Source organism: Notothenia rossii (assembly GCF_949606895.1).
Source record: "Notothenia rossii genome assembly, chromosome: 10".
NCBI lineage: Eukaryota > Metazoa > Chordata > Actinopteri > Perciformes > Nototheniidae > Notothenia > Notothenia rossii.
The window spans coordinates 52554914-52580181 of record NC_136908.1 but is presented as its reverse complement, the minus strand read 5'-3'; the positions used below and the strand labels follow the sequence as shown (position 1 = coordinate 52580181).

At 40.8% G+C, this 25268-nt stretch overlaps 1 protein-coding gene across 9 annotated transcripts in view; it reads right to left on the bottom strand.

Annotated features, from left to right (window-relative positions):
• celf2 (cugbp, Elav-like family member 2) overlaps positions 1 to 24698 on the bottom strand; it is a 401403-nt gene extending 376705 nt beyond the window's left edge. For all 9 annotated transcript variants that reach the window (XM_079653156.1, XM_079653157.1, XM_079653161.1 and 6 more), the window contains exon 1: positions 24694 to 24698. The gene's annotated coding sequence lies outside the window, so the exon portion shown is untranslated. The remainder of the gene's footprint in view (positions 1 to 24693) is intronic.
• Positions 24699 to 25268: the final 570 nt, after the last annotated feature.

The following is a 25268-nucleotide window of genomic DNA, read 5'->3' as shown; positions in this document are numbered from 1 at the left end:
TTAGCATTAGCCGTTAGCACTAGCCGTTAGCACTAGCCGTTAGCTGCTAGCCGTCGTTAGCCCCACGTGGTTAGCCGCTAGCTGGCAGCCATGGGTGGCTGCTAGCCGTCGTTAGCCCCACGTGGTCAGCAGCCGGGATGTGCAGCCGCACGCCCCGAAGAACAAACCCACGAGGTAGGAATGGGGTTGCTGGTCGACCCAGCAGGTCGTGGCATCGTCCCCCCCGTTGTATAGAAAGCCGATGCGGGAACGGCGAGCAACGTCCCCAGCCTTCTGCGGAGCGCGCACCGAGCCTCAGTCCGCGTGCCGGTGGCAGCCACGGACGTCTCCAATCAAACCCCGGCATTTCGAGAAAGGAAAACGGGTTCCTTTTGCCGTGTTCGGCTCCGTCCAGGAAAATTCCCAAGACGTATCGGGGTCACCAGTGTAGTGCCGAGGACATGGAGTCGGAGGCGGTGCAATGGAGATGTGAAAAGGGGACTTTAATAGAGAGCAGAATAAGACATGTTGTCGGGTCGCAGCCCGGGTCGACAAGAGGAAGAGCCAAGAGGGCACACACTATATATAAGTCAACACATAAAATGTCAGTGCGGGAACAATAGCCGCAACTGTAGTTCCAGTTTGAATTATGAACCAGTAGTTAAATACGTGGTCACCACAGTATTATAGAATGATCACACCGGTGTGACAGTACTCTTCAAAGGGTTCACAAAATATGACTACCACTCTTACTGTTTAACATTTTGGGTTGCTTCATGTTACTTCATGTTAAGGCTAATAAAAATGACAAGGCTAAGACTGTAATGCTAACTAACGTGCTTGCTACTAGCAAGGTAGCTAACTTGATCCAGCCACTCCTGGTCCTTTCATCAGACGGGAAGCGAAAGAACGAGCAAGACCCATTGCTGGTATGATAACAACCTGGTACTAAGCACACAGGCATCTTGTTAAAGTTATCGTATCTTAGCTATCTCTTATTTGGTGGAGGAAAACAATTGTGGACATCAGTTATTATGACATCACTTACGCGACTCTGGGATTTGTAGTCTTTCTAGTAGCGGATTTTTCATAGTCTTATATTTCAACAGTTTTACGACAAACTGTGACTTTTTGACATGGAAATGATTTGTTAAGATTGACAAACATCATATGTGTAAATAATTCATGGCACAATTCAAACGGGATCGAAAGATACGTTTTCTCTCTTCATTGACTTCAATACATAATTTTTCCGAAATAAGGTCCCATGGACCGGAAGTAGATGGGCGTGACTTCGCCACTCTATCCCCACAGGAGCAATTTGGGTGTGCAAGTGTCTTGCCCAGGGACACAACGACATGCTCACTTGAACTTGCATCATTTTTTAAAGTAACTCGTTTTTAAAGCGGTAAAAAAACACAGTAAAGTACAAATTGCATTGCTTCAATTTTAAATATATCAGAGTAGAAGTAGGTAGGCATGGTAAGAAAACACTCAAGTAAAAATACCTCATCATTGTACTTTGGTACAGTACTTGAGGACATTTACTTAGTTCTTTCCCAACGCTGCACACAGATGACACCGATGTCCTGTAATTCCTGACTATGTGACAAATGGCCTCCATGTCTGTCTTTCCTCTCAGCGGGGGGGGGGGGGGGGGGGGCTACACAGGGTACAGTAAATGTTAATCAATAGCATATCCCCATTAGAGGCAAGCAGATGCCACCTCAACCTCTGTGCCACTCCGTGTCTTGTCTAAATGAAAGCTTGGGTCACAACCACAGCTGGGACACACACACACACACAAACACTGAGTGAATGATCTATGAAAGAGGAGACAGAAGAAAGTGGAGGTTGACTGCGGGAGTCAAGGAAGTGTGTTAGTTGAAGGTGGCCAACACAAATCAGAGCAGAGCAGAGCCATGGTGCTGCTGAACCGGCCAAAGTAATGAGGCTGGCATAGCAGGGAATAGTGCTAATATGGAGAGATCAAACTACTGCTACACCTCCAGGAACATGCTCCCTGTGATCCCTGCACTTAGATGTGACACCCCTACACACACACACACACACACACACACACACACACACACACACACACACACACACACACACACACACACACACACACACACACACACACACACACACACACACACACACACACACACACACACACACACACACACACACACACACACACACACACACACACGATAGCCAGGCCCCATGCTAAGGCTATTTTATATGAATTAAGATGTATTGAATAACAAAGAATGCTTGGTAATGGCAGAATCCCAGGGGAGAGTCATGAATATTGCAACACCTACAGTTTAAATGTGTTGTTGATAAAGATGTGATGCAGTGAAATAATGCATGAAGTAGAGATTGAGGTTTGGAATACGTTATCTAGACATACTTATTATTAAATTGAGACACGGCAGGCAAAAACATCGTTTTTCAAGCACTGGTCAATTTTGAGATTTTGTGCTATTTTGATTCTATAACATGTTTTCTTTCAGGCTTTTGGAAGGAAAACGTACAAAATACACATTTAAGTGTTTATTTGACTATAGTTTGTCTATTTGCGTCAGTAGATTTCTCCTAAATTCACCAAAAGTTAGCTTTCTAACGAAACATAAAGTACCGCGACCGCTGTGTGCACCATGTCAACAGAGATATCGTTGGAAAGCTGTGTCTCTCCTGCACAATCTCATCGGATCCAAATATGGTCATTTCCTTTGTATCAGCAACCAATCGGGAAAGCACAAAGGGGTCTTAAACCAAGAAACGAAATCTCATTGGCTGGTGTCAATTTCAGACAATGTGATTCGTTCAGATGCGTCACGTGGTGTGCTAAAACACTTCCTGGTTAGCTTTCCGCTAGAAATGTAAATCTCAAAATGGCAAAAGAACGGCGAAAAAAAAGTTTACAGAGAAGATGACAACAATTATCCCTTGCACGAAGCAAGATTATACAAAAAACAAATGACCCCGAACATGAAATACCTTCACGGAGTGCGTCGAGGCGCAAGCTGTCATCCAGAGAACAGGAGGGTTTAGCTAGCGCCTCACTGCAATCTTTAAAGGTCGTTTTCTCCAAATGAGTTTTTTCTCCTACTCTGAGTTCGAAATCTCAACTTCAGTAGCACTTAGACACACCAAACCTTCCAGTTATATTCCTATCAATATTATGAAGGCTTTTACAGAAGGGTTTGTTCATATATCATTCATAGCCTGAATTATACAACATTGTATATCTAAAAACATGGCAAAAATTGATATTTTAGGGCTGTTGACAGTATTTTCTGATTTATGGAGTGATAAAAAGAGATATCCAAAATCCCTTCTGTAAAAGCCTAAGATACTAATATGACTACAAAATGAAACAAGAATTTTGAACCTGGCTTTATCCAAAGTTCAGATTTCGATTCCTGAAATGTGTTAAAATATGCACATATTTGATGACATAATGGCTAATTTGCATATTTAAACATGCTATTTCAGAAAACTTGTAATACAAAAGACAATTGCCTTATTGTAAGTAATTAACTGGAGAAATGTCTAGCTGATACCTTTAAGTTAAAAAAAGTACCCTATTCACCTGGGGTGTCTCGCCTTAAGGCACCGTTGAGTGCCTTTTGCGAGTGATCTGTTTGACAATATGACATTTTGTCAGTTTAAATATGATTCTGGGCAAAGTTTTAAAAAATGGAATACTTTTTCAGCATAACATCCAACAGTTTTAATGCAATGTTGGTGGAGATGTCCCGATACGATCACGCGATCAGGGATCGGAGCCGATCACGTGATTTTCAAAAGATCGGAATCGGGAGAAAAAAAATCAGGGATCGGGATTTAAAAAAAAAAATTTTAATAAAATATTTGTATTATTTTATTTAATGTTAGAAAACAAAAATGACCATGTTCACGTCTTAAGGTCATCCTGAGGCCTTAGTTTTGGTTTAAAATTACACAACATCATGTATGTGTTGCTTCTTTTGGGCTTGTTTTCATAGACCTGGTTGCTTATTTCTCTCAAATCTGGCAACAGAGTGGGCGCAGTGTCTAATAGTAGCAGTAAGCTAACGAGAGGCTACGTTCAGCTGGTGAATCGGGAGTCGGGACAGAGAAAATGTCAGAAGTTTGAAAGTATTATAAAATTGAAAGCGAAGGCAGTGTAACAGCCAGATGCAATGTTTGCAAGGCGGAGGTTACGCGTGGTGGAAAGAACAGAGCTACGTTCAACACGACCAATCTAATACGCCACCTGAGAAACAAACACCAACAACAACACGACGAGTACACAGCGGCCACTCAGGTAACGGCACTGAAACAACCGACACTTTCAGAGACTTTTAAAAGGAAAGAGAAACTGCCCCAGAACAGTGAAAAGGCCATAAAAATAACAGCCAAGATAGCTGAATTCATCGCGTTGGATGACCAGCCGTTATCTGTTACCTTTTTTATCTCTTAAACCATTGCATAAAGATCGGATCGGGAAAAATCGGTATCGGCAGACTGTCAAAATCAAATGATCGGGAGCAAAAAAAGATGATCGGGACATCCCTAAATGTTGGTCCAAAAAAGGTCCAATGTTGATGAAAAGTAAAACTGATTTTTGGTTATCTGTTAAGCACGAGGTTACTCAAAAAGGTAGTTGCTTTTTTGTTCCTTGATTGGATTGGAGGTCCAATCCACAACATCACACAAAAGGCCAGCACAGTTTCCCACACTGATGTAACATGTGATCAGCTGTCACAAACACATCTTCTTTCCAACAATCTTTGGCCTTTCACACCTGCCACTGCAAACAAAATGAGGGAAAACACTGCCAAACATCCATCTCTGCTGCTCAGCAGGCTTTTATTATGGGTTTGTCTTCGACGAAAAAAATGTAAACAAGACAGATTGTTTTTCTAAGGCATGTTTTGTGAAGGACATGCATAAAATAATACACGCTTGCAGAATACAAACTATAACGGCTCCCAAAGGAGGCCTTGTCAAACACACAATGAGACACAATTAAATGACATTATTATAAGGAATTAGCTGGAATCATCACGGAGAGAAAGAGAGAGATGTGCATCCTTCATTAGGTAATGGAGTTGTGTGAATGCGTCAGGATATATCGATGCCAAAGCAGACGTTTGTGTTCTCCGTGTACAGCATCGCTCTCATTTAAACTCAGGCCTGTCAGAGCCACACACACATACAGTACACACATCCGAAAGGAGGCTGTATGCATTCAAGCATTCTCTAAACTAATAAACCTGCCTATGGACTTATCCAGTCTTAGTGTGAAGTGTCATTAGAAGTGGCAGGCAGCTGTGGCAGCCTGCGAGGGGCTAAGAGGCTTGAGCTCCCACCGTCTGTAATCTCCGCAAACAAAGTGCGTGCCATGCAACGGAAAATAAATATATGAGTAAATAATACATGCAAACATGATGGCGCACACACACACACACAAGAAAAAACACACGCAGTCTTACAGTAGGCGATGCGGAAAAAAGACGCTCGCGGAAAACTTCAAAGCGACAGTGAATATGCGAAGACATGTATATGGCAATCCGCCTTAAAAAAGTAATCTGACACGCTGACGGCTCTGCAAACAGGCCCGAGTGAGGTGCTCACACGGTCTGATTTCACTTTAGGGGAGGCAGCATACGAAGAATGTTGCATAGAGTTTGCTAAGTGTTAATAAAGGCCAAGGCTTATTAATGGGACAATCTGACAACCAGCAGTGTTGTGTACACACACACACACACACACACACACACACACACACACACACACACACACACACACACACACACACACACACACACACACACACACACACACACACACACACACACACACACACACACACACACACACACACACACACACACACACACACACATACACACACACACACACACACACACACACACACACAATAGCTGTGAGTTATTGGAGAGGAGGTAACGTTGCCGGGCAGTGTCTCCCTACAGTCACATTTCCACTCGGAGATGAAACGGCTAATTGGACGTGGGACCTTCTCAGCTCTGCACACTGTAGTAATGGATTTGAATGAGGACAGCCCCCTCCCATCCTTGCGTTACCTCACATGTTATCCTCTCTGCTTTGTGTTCTCCACCTGAACACATCTAAAAAGAGTTAACCCTCCATGTTGAATGGAGATGTTACCTAACCACTTTGTAAGGCTTCTCTCGTTAAGTTATAGCGACTTTTTAGAGGCTCTTGGCAACAACATTGGTGACTTATCCAATCCATTGACGATAAAGCGGGACATATGACATATTTATTGTATTTACCTCTTCTATTGTTTGTCACTCTTCTGGAGCTTGGAAAATGGTGGACAGGAAGCCAAAATAATGCAAACATAGCAAGGTGTAGCACCAAGCTGACAAATAGTGGTCCAAAATAAGAGGGAATCCAGGGTTGGGGGATGTGGGGGAGAAACAATAACATAACAAATATATAATGGAAAATAAGAATAACAGATTTAAAAAATAAAAAGATTAATTCATTATCTGTTCTACTTCAAACTTATTGTTTGGTAAACAAATTTGAGTGGTTTCCAATAAAGTAAACTGTCAGAGGATTGCCTTAGGAATCATTAAATATAATATAAAACACACACGTTTACTGAGGTACACATAGATACAGAATAATAAACACTTCGGTAAGGTTTTTAGGGACGAACTGCTTTAATGATCCATTCAAAAAAAGTTACGAAATGTTTGCATATGCTGTCAATTATAGTTCTTATTAAAGAGGAACGAAATCAGAATCAGCAAGTCAGCCTGCATCAGTCCTCTCTTTTTGAAAATAGCTCTCTTTTTTGTTATCCTAATTGCCTGATAATGATCAACAAACTGAGCTCTTTTTTAGTAATAAAACCTTGGGCCACCTTTTTTTATTCACTGCCTAAACCCCCCTGGTCTCCTCATCATTTCTCTTTTCAGTTCCAGCTCGCTGCCAAGCTACTGAGGTATTTGAGATATTCTTTTAAAAACACTCGCAGCTATTACATCTTCTTATGTGTAAGTGTTTATCTCCGTCTCTCTTCCTCCTCTCGGCGTCTCTTTCTCCCTGGCGCTCCTGGTGTGAGTTTCTCTTTGAAATGCTTTCTAATTAGCACGTACAACACACAGACGGGGTTAAATTAAATTGCTAAGATACAAGGAGGTTGAGGTCAACGGCTCTGCAAAGACCGTCAGCGTGGATAATTGGGCGATATATTCCTATTTTCTTCCTTCTTCCTTTGCTAAATATCCATGATCAAAATGACACCGGATGGCACACCGACAGTTTGGCAGCGTGGTGATGAAATATGAATTTATTTTTAGAGATAGAGGAAGACAAGTAATTAGGAGTGCAGAGAGAAAATCACTTTCATGTCTCCTTCTATTCAAGCGCTGCTGCACTTAGGAAACAACTTCTGTAAAAACTGATATACCAGGGCCAGTATTGGCTTTATGAAATATAAGATGATCTAGTACTTGTACTGTATATGTACTTATAACTGTGACTGATGAGCAGTTATCTGGTTAAAGGAATCCCTAAAGTCTACTTTTGTATCGTGGTGTAAATATTAAATTGTTCCCACAATGCATCCTTCTGTTCCTGTTTCAGAAAATGAAAATTGTTGTTTAAACCTCTCCACCTTGTAACCAATTATGTAACCTCTCAGAACTGCTAATCTCACCATTATTGTACTATTATAAGTAATCCTTAATATCCACTTAGGTTTGGTCTTTTGTATGGTTCCAAATTCGATTTTTCATTTCCCCATAAGACATTTTTTAATCCAAACCAAATTCAGTTTTAAGTAAAAAGTTACAGAGCAACTTTCTGCACAAAGTCCTTGTACTTAGAAAAAAAATCCATGTTTACTTGTTGGCCACACTTCAGGAGAACATATCTCCACGGGAAAACAGCAAGTCTCTAAAGGCTTATTTTTAAAGTGTCCTGAAACAAATGGAAGCCAAGCGCTGTCTTAAAGGGACAGTGTAGGATTTGGCGGCATGTAGCAAATTGAAACCCACAGAGGACTCATTCTAAGTAAATGAAAACACAATGTTTGATTCAGGGGATGATACCTCATTTGTATCGACCATTTCTACAAAAAGATCCTCTGAAACTACACATGGACCCTTTACAGACATTGAGTGGGATTTGACTAAAACAACAGACTGGGATTGAACCCACAACCTTCTGGTTGAAAGATGACTGCAGCCAAAGTCGACCCATATAAACATAATCCCTCTCAAGACTCATTAGAAATGTGCAGAGTTGTCTGTATCTGCATATTTTAGCCAGTATTTCTTATTATTTCCTGTGTTAAAGACTTTGTTGGAGGTCAACCTCTAAAATCGTCGCCATGGCATTAGGATTCATCAAAGAAGGAGCGAAATTGGGTAAACAGTTTGCACAATAAAAAGGTAAATCAATTATCTGTAACTCCCAACAGAATAAGTATTTGGGGAAGTTAAAAGCTGGATTGGTTTCCTATAAAGCAAACTGAGGTGTTCATCAAAAAAGCTAAATGTAGTTTTTATTTAGAAAGGAAAGTATATATAATTAAAAAAACAATCACTAGTGGGATTTCACCCTCTCTTGTTAGAATAAAGAATCATTAACAGCAAAATCACAAAAAAAAAGTAAAGTCACGTAAACCAAAGGCAGCTCTGATGTGAATAACGCAGACAACAAAATGTCTGAAACATTGCCAGAAAGTGTGAGAAGGGGAGGGGGGGGGCACTGTGGGAAAATGGGAGAGCAATATGTCATCATGGTAGCACCTCTAAAAGTCACCGAAATGCCAGGTCACCCCGCTCGACGGGAGAATCAAACCACAGAGCGAGTGTGTGAGAGCGCCTTGCATCACACCTTGAGTTTACAACATCACACAAACACACACTCAAAAACAGAGCAACGACTGTCACCGAGCGCCTTTGATTCCCTCGTTATAAGTATGCGACAATGGTTTTTTCATCATCCCTTTTGATAATTATTCTTCTTAAAAGGTGGAAGGATGACGGGTTTGCTTAAGCTTGTGTGGGTTGTACACAGGGTGTGTGTGTGTGTGTGTGTGTGTGTGTGTGTGTGTGTGTGTGTGTGTGTGTGTGTGTGTGTGTGTGTGTGTGTGTGTGTGTGTGTGTGTGTGTGTGTGTGTGTGTGTGTGTGTGTGTGTGTGTGTGTGTGTGTGTGTGTGTGTGTGTGTGTGTGTGTGTGTGTGTGTCTGGCTCTGTATTAGTGCTTCATTGTATGTCGCTGGCACATTGTCTCACGCAGAGGTAGGTGGGAGGATGATGAAGCGAATGCGCGTTAAAGATTTATTTGGGCTCCATTAATATTTCACATGGATGGGTGCGATGTACAAACCGATGACGACACCCCACTCCGGTAAAAGCCTCCCACAATGCCGTGCGTCGCCTGTTGGCACGACCTGCTGAGCTTTTCTGTGCTGTGGAGTAAACAACGTTTACTTCGACACAAAGTTGAGCTGAGGCGAATCCCCTGCTCCTCTCCCCCCTGTCCAATCTCTCATCATATCTTAGCGATCGCTGAACCTTGAAACATCTCAAAGTAGAAAATATTCGGTTACTGAAATACGAGACGTCTGCTGGGATGTAATCTTGGAGCACACCCACTGACTACCAGAATCAGACAGATATTGTGTTTTAGGAACATGTTGCTTTTCTTTTCCAAAGAAGCAATTCACAAGAAACCGTAACAGAGAAAGAAAATATATATATCTTCGCGATTTCTTCTTACAAATGAGCTCCTCGAGCCAAGTGTTCCGCGCAGTGGCACTTTGAAGGTTTACCAAGATTAGTAATCTCTATGTAAGGAATAATCCCTGCTATAGAATAAATATGATACTGATCATAGACATGTACCCCCCTCTGTTCTAGGAAAATAAAACACAAAATGTAACAGAAGAGGACAAGACATTGCCACAATATATATATATATATATATATATATATATATTAAACCCAGAATCTCTCTATATGTTAATACAAAGTAACTTACTTACCCAACATACAGCAGGGGCTGGAAAACAATTGTTAACATCAATATACTGCCATGTTATCTGATATACATTTTTATTTAGGTAGCATTTGCATATAGTTCTTATTCATTCATAAAATGCCTTTATATTTGTTAATACATAATAAGTAATTGTGAAAACAAAAATACAATGGGGCCCATTAGAAGTTCCAAAACCAAATATAAAGTTAAAAATGTAAAAAAAATCCAAAATGTTCCATTTGCAATGAGAAAAGATGAGAGAAAAGATGCAAATCCCCACATTTAAGATGTTCAAACTAACAGATGTTTTGATCAATAGTTAGTAAGAGATATTGATTATCTCATTTCCCACAGATGTCCCTAGGCTTGTTTACAGTATGTGTACTTTGTCTAAATGTAAATTATATTATATAATTATATGTATTGTATAATCTATAACATAATCTTTAATAACTCTCATCTAATATCTCTTGGACAAATTCCCATGGAGGTACATAAATGCTATACTGACACGGTCAATGAAAACAAACGACCAATGTCCCGTGAAGCTAATTCCATAAACATAGTGTTTATAGTTTATAGTCAACACACACTGCATAATTTCCTCCTCACACACACATACAGAACACATAGTGAAGAACCCCCCTAAGACACCAAAGCTCAAAGACTATTTACTTTGCATGCTCCTCTGAAGGTTCTTGAAGAGTGGGAGAAAGTGGGAGAGAGAGATGGAGTAGAAGAAGAATCAGAAGAAGCTCTCTGTGGACTCTACACTGCTCATTACAGCAGCAGAAGAAGAAGAAGCTTTGACACGCCATGTGTGAAGCAGGAGCCATGTTTCATTAAAACACTTCAGCTACTGACTACCACACCTGCATGTTCCTTTGTCAGATGATTCTAGTCACTATAGTTTACTTTATTTCAGCGTGAAGATATCTTTTACAAATAGATAAGTTCATGGAGTTTAACTTGACATGATTTGCACTATTGACCAGCAGAAAACTAATAAACTCGACCTCAGAGAAAGCGATGTTCATAAGTTCGTCTCTTGGAATATTAAAACTGTAATCGTAACGCCCTGTGGCATTGTTTGTAATAAATCGTTTTGAAACAGGGATGAGCATATTGGATTTTGCCTCTTAAATGTGAGCTTCTCAGCTATAGCGGAAACATTTCACTTTACAAAAAGTATGTTTATTATCAAGTCAATCATACCACAGGGGGTTGTTTATTAAAGTGTTCAATTGTATATGATCAAATACGTTTAAACTTAAATGACAGAATCCCTGCGGTTACTGAAAAATAAAACATAAGGCTAATCTAAATTCTCGCTATAGAGCAGATGGGGAGGGGGGAGGGGGGAGAGGGGGGGGGGGGAGTTTTACCAGTATCTTTTTTTTGTTGTTACTTTTGTTTTACATCTGTGTAAACAGGTGGGAAAAAAAGTTAGGAGATATGTTGTTTTTTGCGACTACACTCATGAACACACAATGCATTCTGATAAAGATGTCACTTTTAATTAATAATAAATGTCTTATAGTAAGTTAAAATGGTCCATTGTTCAGCAGATGCTAATATCGATGCATCTATAGCAATGCGGCTCCGTGAGGTTTAATTGTTACCAAAGTAATGACATGGCTTCATAAAAGTAAAACGTGTGGCAGAGCTCATATTTGTGCAACCCAAACTTCTCCAAATCTAAAATACCAAGACATGAGCATAGTTCAGTGTCCTCCTGCTTGAAGTCTTTTCACTGCTAAAAATGCACCAAATGAAAGTGATGCTAATTAGGATGGCGAACAGCACAACGGGCCCCATGCTGAACTGTTTGTTCTAAGCAGAATTGATTCCGACATTTCGATGTATGAAGACGCCGGTTGGCTTCAATGGGGCGTTTTAATTAGACGTGTTGCAAAAAGCTTTACCTGATTATAATAATACGAGTCAAACTCAGATTTCTTTGGAATTACTTACTGTATGGATGTGTCAACATCGCTGTAGCTTTATATTTATGAATGTGTTTGCATTTCCATGCTGACAAAAGGTGCAACAGGCTGCTTTGCCACGGCTCCATTCTCCTCACTCACTTGGCCTTTGAGAATGGGAGAATTCTAATGAGTTGCTCTCTCTCTCTCTCTCTCTCTCTCTCTCTCTCTCTCTCTCTCTCTCTCTCTCTCTCTCTCTCTCTCTCTCTCTCGCACATATACACTCAGCTTAATGAGTGTGCCTTGCGCTTTCCTCATTAGCCACACAGAGTCTTATCGCAGGCATCAAATGCAATTCACAGCCACCCCCTGACAGGGCGATAGAAAGGAGGAACGATATCTTCTCTCCTTCCCCCTCTTTTCTCCTATTTTTCCTAATTTCTTGCACCGAGGCTTCAGGATGTAGCCAGATCCACGCGCACACTGATGCACTTATACATATATATATATATATCTCTCTCTCTCTCTCTCTCTCTCTCTCTCTCTCTCTCTCTCTCTCTCTCTCTCTCTCTCTCTCTCTCTCTCTCTCTCTATGAAATGTTGACTAACTTAGATCGCAGCCAACATCTTCCCTTCTCCTATCTCCGTGGGCTGTGGGCGGCTATTGTTGCTATGGCACCAATGCATATCTTGCCATGTAGAAATGGAGAGGTGGTAGGAGTGTGTTGACGGAGAAGGAGAGCCACCTGCTCAACCCGCAGATACAGATTGAACTCAAGAAAGCCTTGTGGCGATGTGCAGGAGAAGAAGAAGAGGAAGAACATCCCTACCTAAGAGTTGAGCTTTTTAGAGAGTTGTCACAATAGCTTGTTTTTTGACAGAAACATCAACATGACAGCTGACTGTGATGCTCAAAGTCTGCCATTGTAGTCAGGGCGGCGGGGAAGGGAGGATATGAATCAGACCACGGCAATCTTTTCATTTCGTTGTTCAGAGAACGAGTTTGTCAAAAATTTCAGATAGACTTAAAAAGACTATAGAAGAGGGAGAGGGCGGAATAATGTGCGGGAGTGACTGAAGGGTCTGAAGAAAAGGGGGTTCGTTTTTCAGCGCGAGACGCCTAGAGCCACGGCAGAGTCATTAGAGTAGATTTGTCACATTAACAAAGGAGGAGGAATCGGCCCTTTTTAAAAGGGGGAAGATAAAGAGAGACACAGACGTGGAAACACAAAGAGGCAGGGTGGAGGAGAAGGGATTTCCAGACAGAAAGGGAGGAGAGCATGAGGCAGGGAGGCAGATTGATGGAAAGGGGGGTAATCTGAATTCATGTTTGGAAGAGAAGAAGAGGTTATTTTGGAGCAGGAAAATCTGTTTACGCCTAGATTTAAAGAAAAACATCCTCTCAGATCTTCTTACGGGCGTATATCATCCATGTTTGATGTTCAAAGCTTACCATTAAATTAAGTTAAATGAATTTAAATGTAAAAGTTTCTTGATCATGACCCATGTGTACTTCACTGTACTGATGTTTTTAGCATTTTCAAATGGTGCCTTCACTGAATGGGAGAATTTTGGAACCTTTTCGAATTTAACATCTAGAGAAAAGCAAAAGGAAGAGATTTGAATTGTTTTGATATTTATGTTAATGCAAAGATAGATATTGTCACTAATCTTTGTCCCTCTTAGAATAGATCAGACAAGATCCGTCTGTTGTTTCTTTTCGAAGGTGGTACGCAAAAAAGCTCAAAGTACCGTTGATTACCTTCATCAATTGAGACATTTTCTATTAATGTTCTCCGCCACTGCTGTGCAAGAAATGTGTCTACATGAAAATCATGTCATCTGGATCCTAAAATAGTCCCAGAAATCCAGGCTCACCTCACTGTGCAGCATTTTAAGTGGTAAGGCTTTTCATGGTTTCTTCCACAATCCATGCTTTTACAGTATCACTGACTGCTGACAAAAGGAGCATCATTTTTCGGCTTTATACATATCCCATAAACACCATGGTGTCCTTTGACAACAGACGTGCTATTACCCCAGTTTTTTTTTAAGTATACATTAAAGAGACAGGAACTTTTAAGGCTTGTAATGATGCCATCTAACAAGAACAACCTGTTGACGTCAATGGAAATGCACTGAATAGAAGGGCTGGTTTTATTTAAGGGTATTTATCATATTATTTATAAGGAACAAGCAAGGTAAATAATATTCCATGTAGCGCCTGTATATGCCCCAGTAGCTCCGCTGGTGAGCTGCCTCTCCTCAGCCTCACCCCTCCCTCTCTGCTTTACGCGGGTTGCATATCCTTTCTCTACCTGTTAAGATGTTAAACAGTCCCCGGATTGGTGCTCCGCTGCCTCTTTGATCCTTTGACAACCTGGTCATGCTAAAAAAAATGCAAAGAGGCGCACTTGAAAAGAGAGGATAAGGAGAATGTCTCAAATAATACACCTCAGCAGATGGATTTGATAGAGCCTCGGAGTGATGGATGCTTTTTTTTTTTTCATCCTTTGTGCAACCCCTTTGCTCGTGGCAGAGGAGGAGAGGAGGTGAAACACATTTAAGATTCTGAGGGCTTATCGTGCCGGGGCTCTGATTATGGCGGAGGCTGTTGTTTCCCCTGGCTATATTAGGATTGCAGTGTTTGACTTACAGCTAGAATCATGGAGTATTTCTGCCCTTTAGGCAGATTTAGAGGAAAACCTAATGCTAACACCATATATCACACGGTGAGTTTCAAGCGTTCTGGGCTTGCTGCGCCTTAGACAAGGATTGTGAAAGGAAATATCTTGAGCCCCCCCCCCCCCACCAGCACCACCACCACCACACACACAGACAGAAACAGGCCGATAATGATGACATAGCTTGTCAAAATGTGGCACTTTTAACCTCGGATATCAGTGTTATTGCTTTCCGGTGTTAGCTGCAGACACACAGTGGCTGGTTAAGTTGCCATCATGAGCTGAAAAGCGGCCAGAAGCAGGGATAAAGCAGCAACAGTATCTTTTCCATCTTTGACGAGGTGTTTGTGTTTGTGTGTGTGTGTGTGTTTGTGTTTGTGTGTGTGTGTGTGTGTGTGTGTGTGTGTTTGTGTTTGTGTGTTTGTGTGTGTGTGTAAAGCCTCAAAAGGCAGCTGCAGGCAGGCTAGCTTTCCGCTGATGGGCCCCCTACCCTGCTAATAGAGTCAGTCATTTCCAGGAATGAACCCCAAATCATCATAGAAATGACATTAAATAGGGCGACTGCACGATTTAATACTTTAAAATAAAATTGATTCCAACCAGAAAAAGTCATTAAACTAATTTGATGCGACAGGGCGAAGTAGAAATAATTCAGGCACTTGAGTTAATGTTTTTTTTTTTTTAAATGTCTCCTCTTCTGTTAGCAATTAAATTGGCAATTATGAGTGTTTATGCGATTGATTCGCGAATAATATAAATTCCGTTCTGATCCTAGCCTCATCTCATCATCATATCAAAAAACGAATTCATATGCAAGTTGGACTGTTAAGGGGTGAGAGCTCAGAGCAGGTAGTTAAAACCTTTTTTAGAGTTTGCATTTGATTAGTCTTTTACCTCAGTTGGTCCTCAGGCTACATTGTAAAACACACACATACCAACACAAACACACACACATACACATACACAATTCCTCAGGACTCATAATAACAATGAAACCCGATGGACTTTGTCTCAATTCCCTCATATTTATTCGCCACCGCTACTTCAATTATGAACGAAGATGTTTGATTACAACAGGAAGAAAGAAGCAAGAGATAAGATGAATCGGCTATAGAGTGTGTGTGTGTGTGTGTGTGTGTGTGTGTGTGTGTGTGTGTGTGTGTGTGTGTGTGTGTGTGTGTGTGTGTGTGTGTGTGTGTGTGTGTGTGTGTGTGTGTGTGTGTGTGTGTGTGTGTGTGTGTAATCAGTACCTTGATGGTGCAGGTTGAAATGCTGCTGATTACACTGGATGAGGGTTGGTTGGAATAAAAAGACACTTGTTAGCATCTCTTAATGAATGTAGATTAAAAACTGTGAAGCGTAATCGGCATTCTGGGGGATTTGGGTACAACGTGAACATTGTACTGCATCTAGAATCCTTTGCAAGCTGATAATAACCATTACATGTTGCCAAATTATTCTCCTGGTATGACGTGGCCAACCTAACATTTCCATCATGAATAGCGCTGCATTCGAGGAAATCTAGAATCCTAATGACATATCAAAGGATGTGTACTCTGTGTTCCTGTGACCCAGATTCACGAGATGTAGGCGCAATTATTATGCTGTCAAAGGTGTTTGTGTGTGTGTGTGTGTGAATACATGCATATTTTTTTCTTAGCGTGGGTGTGCAGATATGAGCCCTCTTTTGTGTGTCCCTATGAAGTCACTGCCTTAATTAAAGTATGAAGAAATGTAAAATGCATGGCCCCCAGGTTCAGAGCTCCCTTTCTTACATTATTAAAGCACCTCAAGCCAATGACAGACGGTAAACAAAAACAATCCATCCCTGCTTTTCTTTTTGTTCGATCAATGACTGATAAACTCTTACAGTGGCTATGTTTTAAAAGGTACTTGACATTCAAAAATAAAAAAAATGCATAAACAAAGGTATTTTGTTTGAAAGAAAATGAAATATATACAAAACAATGGGAACAAAAAAAACTATTGACACATTTTCTACCACTTATCTAAATGATTTGTTTTGTCAGGTTTAGGACTTAAGAAACAGGTACAAATAAACTGTTTTTTTTTTTTCTTAATCCATCAGGATTTTTTTGGTGTTTGTTGTTGTATATCAACATTTTGTCCACAAGAGGCAGAGCACACCACTATCCCATATTTTATAAATTACCCAAAGTATCCATGCTCTCTTCCAGGTAAGTTTAGAGTCCTCCATGGGCAGATTAGTGCTTTTAAAAATATTTATGTGAAAGGGTCTTGAACATGTTTTCTTCAGTGGTTGTAATGTTATGTTTAAAGTTTGCCTGTTTCTAATCTTAGATATGTGTCCTTGTTGCAAATAGAGCCGCTGTGTTGCAAGACACATTTCAGATTTGGTCACGTATGCTATCACGTAACAAACGTGATAGCATGTTAGCTAGCTGCTAGCTTCACAGCTCAAGTACTGCAGAAAGAAGATTGATGAAAGAAAATGTATAATTATAAGACAGGAGGAAAAGAAAATGTAACAGAACTCTTTCTTCTCACCAAATGTGTTAATGAACAAGGTAACCAGAACTCATGTTATTTTAGAATCATTAGGCAGTAGTGGTCCAGCAAGCAGGGAAAATATCAATTATCAATTTGGAAAATACTCAAGAAGAGTCAATGAAAATACTGGGCTGGCTCACATTTCAGGAACACAGCTGTAATATATCTAAAACAGCTGAATATATCTTGGTGGTTTTAGCGGATGTTCACCACAGTGAGCACAGCTGGAGCGACAGGAATCTTTAAAAATACATCAACAATCCAACCGGGAATGATATATTTAGGCTGTGAAAGTGGAGTATTGGAGTTGAGGCAATTGCTGCATGTTGCCTTATGTAGTTGTCAGAGGGACGAACAATGGAGAAAGAATAGATAACAATAACTGAAAGAGGGCAGATAAGCACGGTGCTCACCCTTGGGATGGAGAGGTATCTTAAGAGGGTTGACATGATGAAAATGCATGCTTGTTAGGGTGAATGAAAAAAAGAATAAGCGAGAAGAGGCAGAGGTTGCGGAAAAATTGAGAGGAGAATGCAAAAATGCTCCAAGGATGTGGATCGGAGAGGCTAGGTTATGATATGATGTACTTTCATACCTGTTGTTATTATTTGCTACTTCTCGCAGGGGTTTATTATTATACCCTCTGCAAAGCTGCACATATGGAGCCTGCCACTCAGGGCTGCAGCCAATAACGCTCATAGTGCTCCGTGTGCAGCTATGAATTCATTCCCTTCCACAAGTAGCTATTCATATTAAAACAAGCAATGATATGAGAGGAAGAGCACATATTAAAGCCCGATGATGTCTTGCACGCTCGCTCGCCCACACACACACACACACACACACACACACACACACACACACACACACACACACACACACACACACACACACACACACACACACACACACACACACACACACACACACACACACACACACACACACACACACACACACACACACACACACACGCAACCATCCAACCATCCTGCAGTTCTCCTCTCTTTGGTTTTATTAAACGGGGAGCGAAGCCAAGCTCCAGACAAATTTGGACGGAGACACCCCTGTGTGCACAGAGGCAAAAAAGATGAAGCGAGAGAAGGAGACGAAAGACAGCGACGGACAGTCCAGATGGAGACTCACTATCCTTCTCACTTCACGTTGAGTGTGATGTGTGTGTGTGTGTGTCGTCTGCAATCCATCACCCAATCTGCCAGCAGAGGCAGAGCTCAGTTTCATCTCACACTAAAAACTGGCTCAGAGCTCCTCTAATTGGCTTGAACGCTGCTGCCATGCTTTCCTTATAGTTCTGTCGGAGAGGGAGCTAGTGAAGCATGATCCATTGGCCTGACGTCTGCGCTCCGACCTGTGTGAATCTCCCCACATAATGTTTGTGCGATTGGTCCCTCCGGGGCCATTTTCAAGGCGCCTATAAGGAGAATTAAACCTGAGATATATCCTCAAGTCCTCCACGTTTTCCTCCTACTATCTAGCTCCAGCAGGCCTCTTCCTGCCCGCCATCCCTTCCTCTGTTGTCCCCCTCTTTTGCCTCCTCCCATCTTCAATCACTCATTCTTCTTCCCCCACACATCTTTCTTCCCTTCCTTGATGTGTGCAATCCCTTAATCCTCTTCATCTCACATGCATTGCCTTTCTTCCTCTGCTTCCTTCTCACACCTCCTTTCCTCCGTCCTTATATTTCTGTCCCGGCCTTACATCCATCCCTTCTTCCCTCCAATCTCTGTTATCAGCCAGTCTGTCATCACCCAGTCATTATTGCCGCAGTTTCTTGTCTGTCCGTGACCTTTCTTCCATCTTCAGCTGTCCTCATCACGGCTGTTCTACCCTCCTATCATCCGTCCATCAAACACAATCTGTCTTCATCGTCGCTATTCTCTGCTGTTCCCTCCCCATAGAGAGCGATGTGGCACAGCGTTATGTTTACTTTCTTTAAAGAGGAAACACCCCTTTAAAAATGTTTTTTTTTTAATCGGCTGTCACAAACCCTAGCGTTCCAGGATCTCTTTGCTTAATTATTTTAGCTATGATATTGCCATTTAATGAAATTTAAAACATAATAGAGAAATCACATTACGGATAAGGGCAGATAATGTTAATATCCACTGACAATTTAACTGATTATATAGTGTAAGGCCTCTCCTATCCTGTTTGTGGAGACATCACTGGGTTTAAGAACAGTCTATTAAATGCCACTTAATTATACGATAAGACTCGTAAAGTGCACACACACAGGGTGATGAAGATAGCTATGATATGTACACATGCATTAATGCGCACACCACCGCACACACATCCATAAATCATCATACATGCTCACAGACAGCTTAGCCAAGTCCCTCTGGAATCACTTTCTAAAGAGAGGCTCGCTGTGTCATATTAAAAGGAATTACAATTAATAATGTTATTCTAGCAGCATGACTACCAGAATGGCAATGAGCAACATTAAATCAAACCATGATAACTGCTCATAAGGATTTAATAATGGGGTTTGAATACGGATTTCTTCTTTAATTACATGTTAACAATACCAGTAAACATAAATATCTTAAAGAACTACAGTTGATTATTTGCCATCACCCTAACTCTAACTCTTACTTTTTTGGCAGAGTGTAACGAAGGTAACTTCATTACTATGGACTGACGGCTTTGGGCCCTTGTAATATTGCACATGTGGGTTTGCACTTTATATAACAACTTCATTTTGCACAGTAATAATGTCACTCAGCACTTTAGTGAACAGTTTGCACTTTATTAGCATGATTTGCACAGTACAGTTTGGCATTGCATATTTGCATATTTTTATATAATTTATATTAGTTATTGATGTAGTATTTATTAAATGATGTAACCAAATTAATTGGAATGTCGTCTGGCAAGATGCCGGACGGGTACTCGGCTCCACCTGAAAAGAGAGGGGGTTAGCGGGAGCTCCGAAAGTGTTTATGCTTGTGTAAGGATGACAGCGGTTGAGAATAATCATTGTGTGCAATAATATGTTTGAGCATGTGTATATATCATGACGTTAAAGTTGCATTAATTGTATAAGTGAACACTGTGTAAAGTTTAAATCACCAAAGAAGGTTCCGGGACGAACCAAGTGGCGAGATAGGCGCAGGGGGTTCTGTCTTAGTTGGGAATGTAGTTATATTTATTATGGACAGTTATAATGTTGTTCTTGGGTTCAATTAACAGATGGCTATAAACAACTAATAATGCTATGTAAATGATATTATGGATTTATTTATAATTATTATTATGACGCGTGTATTTATTAAGTGTACCTGTGAATGGTTTCTCCCAATCAAGTCATCTGAAGAACCTCTATAAATGAGCCAGTCTTCAGTCAGAGACAGAGCGGTGAAACTGTACAGAGAGGGGTGAACACCTACATGCTGGCTACTGTTATTTTGTGGTGTTTTTGAAATAAAGTCACCATGGTTTGCAACTCTACTTCCTCTCGTGGTCGATTCTTTCCCTGAAAATCCAACCGCTAAAGGGTCGGTTTCTCACACACAGGTCAAATTAAGTTTGTGTCCAAACCTAAATAAGCCGTTACCTGTATTTTGTGTGGTTCCTTCATACTTGATACAGCACAGGTACATTTGTAAACAAGATAAACTTTTGTCCTGAATTTTTAAGCGTAATAGCATCACATTTCCTTATTTGAAAAGACTGTACAAGCACTGTAGTTAAGACAAGCGGCCTGTTTCAAACTAGACATCGCTGATTAATCATCGTCACTTCTTGTGTTTTCAGACATGCACAATCAGCAGTGAAGTATCATTTATGAAACAATGTTTTCCCAGAACCCTCTTGAAGACGAAGTGAAGCATCTCAAGGGTCCTTTTGAGTAAACAATATGATTTGTTTATGTATTGTTGGAAAAGCAGAAGATGCTCGTAAATAAATAGTGGAAGATCAAGTGATGTGTGTTCCTTCGGGAGAATATTTGACTCAAGTGGAAAACTATGTCAAAATAAGAATATAGGATTTAATCGAGCCTGAGACCTGAAAAACAGGCTTGGGGCTTAACAGGTTAACAGCAATACTCATACCAGCTGATGATGAAACCATGATAAAGGCCTAACTCTTTTCCATGCGACTGTTCGTCCAATACATTCTGGTAATGTTCCCACAGAACATATATAGTTGAGCTTATATGCAAGTCTTTTCTCACATCTGTCTGCAGGTACATTCTATATTAAGAGGTGGCAGGCTTGGAGCAGACTCAGCAGTCTGAGCAGACAATGGTGTAATCAACAGTGAACCAGTGGGGCACTGAATCCTTTCCTGTGAGTACAGAGAAAGGATGTGTGGGTGGGGGGGGTGGGGGGGGCTCGCAAGGAGGCGGGGGGGGGGGGGGGAATGAAGGATGTTACCTGGATGTTTGTCTGACAGTTCTTCCTCTCTGTATCTTCACCCCTGCTGGCAGCACTCATCAACAATATTAATCAAAGTCTGATGTCTGCTCAATTAGACTGAGGCTCTCCTCGACAACAACCAAACAACACGGAGCCTCAGGTGCACAAATACATAAAAACTGCACGCATTAAAACAATATGCACACCTAGCAGCAGCTAAATGGAAGCATTCTTCCCCTATTAAGGTTTATCTACACACATATGTTGTCTTTCTGTGCTTTTGTTAGCAGCGCGGTATTACAGAAAGAGGTAACCCTTGAAATTCAAGGAGAAATCAAGTAGCCTGATGTCAATGTACTACAAACAGCATCCTCATGATTGTCAACCTTGACAGTCAGTGCTGATTTATACCAAAGGATAAACATTGGAGAGTGTTTTTTTTTTGTAGAGAAAACGTTGAGATGTTGCACTTCAGATGGCACTTGGAACTACACAGTTAAGGTTGGAATCATTGTTTACACGAACAAGAAAACATTTCAAGACTGTTATTTTAGGTTATTGGTTCCACTTTTCCACAATGGCCATCTTTGAACTCTATGATTGTAATTTAAAAAATAAGAATTCAACTTGTAATATTCTGATGTGACAGAAAGACATTTTGGTCGACAACTGGAATAAATATAAGAAATAAATTCATTATCTTTTGAGGAAACCAAGAGATTAGACCATCTTGCTTCAGGACATACCAATATGTTCAACCATTGTCTTTTTTGATTAGCAAGAGTTCAATACATCTGGGCATCCTTGAGTATATCAATGGATTAAGTATTTGAAAGTCTATCTTTGAGTTTTATTTTTTTTATTCGGTTGAACCCTAATGTTGGAAAAAGCTGCATCAAACTCAGAACAAAGGATCTTCGAGAACACATCTGATCAATGTCTTCTTTTTATTGTGATCCATTATAAGCCATCGTTCTTTCTTGTAATGATGTTTGTGTCTATGAGGCGTCTTGAATGTTGATCTGATAGGGAGCTTCCTTGCATTATGCAGTGGAACGTAACAGATGGCAGACAGAAAAAACTGAATGTGTAGCAAAGGCCAAATGCCACTCCTGGATACAATCTGGAGAACCAAAATAAGCAGAAAAAGGTATGTTGCTTATCACTGTCTGCTTCCTATCACAGCATACATATAATGGCAAAGACTGGTGTCATGAGTCAGTATATTGGTAGGTCCAGTTGTAAGCCCAGAGGGTCTGGAAGCATGTTCGGTATACTGAGGTTATTTATCCTCCCGTCATCCTCCTTCCCCTCAGTACATCCCTCTGTTCTGGCATGTTATTAAAAACAAACAGCTCCAGCCTCTTTGGATACCAGTGTCCTTGCTGCTGCTCAGCCACAGCCGTCAGCCAGTATAACACACAAACACACACACACACACACACACACACACACACACACACACACACACACACACACACACACACACACACACACACACACACACACACACACACACACACACACACACACACACACACACACACACACACACACACACACACACACACACACACACACACACACACACACCAAATCTAATCTGGGAATATGAGGTCACTTAACACAACTGACACATTTGTAGCACTGGAAAGGACGATAAAAAGCTATGTTTAATTTTATGCATTTACGTTTCAAGCAGCAAATAACTTTGACGTTTTCAATGTGAAGATTTGGTAGAGTATTGTTGCCTTGTGTTCTGAAATAATTATATTAAGTTTGATTTTAAGAATTTCTTGACACCATAAGTTTACATGAAGAATAAGAAAAGAACACACTATATCAATCCCACAAGGGGAAATGTTGGTTTTCTCTATCGTCAAACATTTTTTTAAGTTGAAAAAACCAACATGCCAACAAAATAACAAGAGATCATACTGAGATTCTATTTCATTTTTGGTTTTCTGTATTTACTGGCATAGCCACAAGATTGAGAAACCAAAAACACGTATTACAGTGGAACACGTGTGGCACGTAACACACGTGAGTTTTCTTCATCTGCTTCAGTGATGGTTGCCCTCTTCATTTTATTTTTAGTGTGTTTTTTTCTTCTGGTCAAAACAGAGCAATCACTGACCAGGACAAATCTGAGCCAGCACACACTCACAAAAGCAGGACTGCTGCTGAGGACCATGGGAGTTATCATCAAGAGGGCAGACAGCAGACCAAATTAGATTCTCAGACTGCCCTTACCAGCAAAAACAACATCCGTCATGTATTCGAAAGCACAAAACAACTTATCTGTATTTTTTCCTGACGAGAGACCCCTTCCCATTGTGCCAATAATATCCTCTCTCTTCTTCCCCAGTAGCAAAGGTGGACAACGGGTGAAAACAAAGTATGTGGTATATCTTTCAAAGCATGTACCATTAATTCTGTTTTCCTAGAACTCAACGGCTTTTTTTAACCATCAAGGCAATGTTTCATTGTAAGTAATCTTTATAAAAGTGAGTCAAGAAGTGCAGAGTGCAAGGAGAGGGAAGCAGTCCAAAGAGGTCAAATCTACAGCCAAAAGGAATTCAATGAAATCTTTGCCTTTTGGCCCATCTATGACCCCGATGAAGGCAACACGCCCAAATGTGTTGGTCTCACAATAAGGGTTGCTTTCACTTCTTTAGACTTGAAATAAATGAGACAGAAACGTCAGACGTTAAGGTCAACAAACCCCGTCCCCAATTCTTCAAAAACTGCACACAGATTTTGCATTTGTTTGACTTTGCAAGAGGCTAGAAAAAAAATAGCAAAAGCCTCATCACACCTTAAAATTAAGCAGATTTTAACCATTGAAGTGTTGATTAGGTTTGTTTGTAACGTACATGTTGATAGTTTCTGAAAGGACTGAGAAAGAACATCTGCTCGGTTTATTTCATATATCCACTATTATATATATATATATAAATATATATATATATATATATATATATATAATCATTCTAATCAACTGTAGAGTCCTTTAAAGAAGTTGATTTATGCAGGTCCTCCATCATCTCTGATCATCAATATGGAGATTTTGCTCAGCGTTCTTTTAAATGGAGGTGTTGGTGCTGCAAGTCACCCGCTAAACGTAACCATTGACCACCTGTTAAGGTATGACCACTTGATGCAGGTTTGGTCCCCCCAACTTAAAGTGTGGCTGGCTAATGGGGGCAGTGTCTGTGATTCCCCGGCCCTCATTTTTGGGCCCTTGCTGCCTGTTCTTTATGCATTAGACCGGAGCACTCAGGACAGCTCATGCTAATTCTCTCCCTGAAGAAAGCAATTAGACTGCCGCACTCATCTAATGCTCGGAGGAGGAGGGAGTGGGAGGGAGAGCGTCAGTGGGTGGGTGAGAGTGAGCGGTAATGGCAGGGTGGGGGAGAGTGGGCGAGGGGTGTCGAGGAGGGAAAGCGGCGAGGGATGCTTTTCTGGCCATCGTATTTCCAAGAACCATTCATTCCTCATCCAATTATGGGTCGTAATAATAATTTCATCAAGGTTTGCTGCTTAAAAACAGTTGGTCCCGTATAATGAGAATGGAATTATTTGACTGCTAGCATAGGGAAATTAGTGTTTAAGAGAACAGCTGAGGAGCAGTGTGTGAATGTGAGCTACAATATAGAAGCACTACCGGTTTGATTACGTTTTTGTGGTTGATTATGATCATTTTAAGCCAA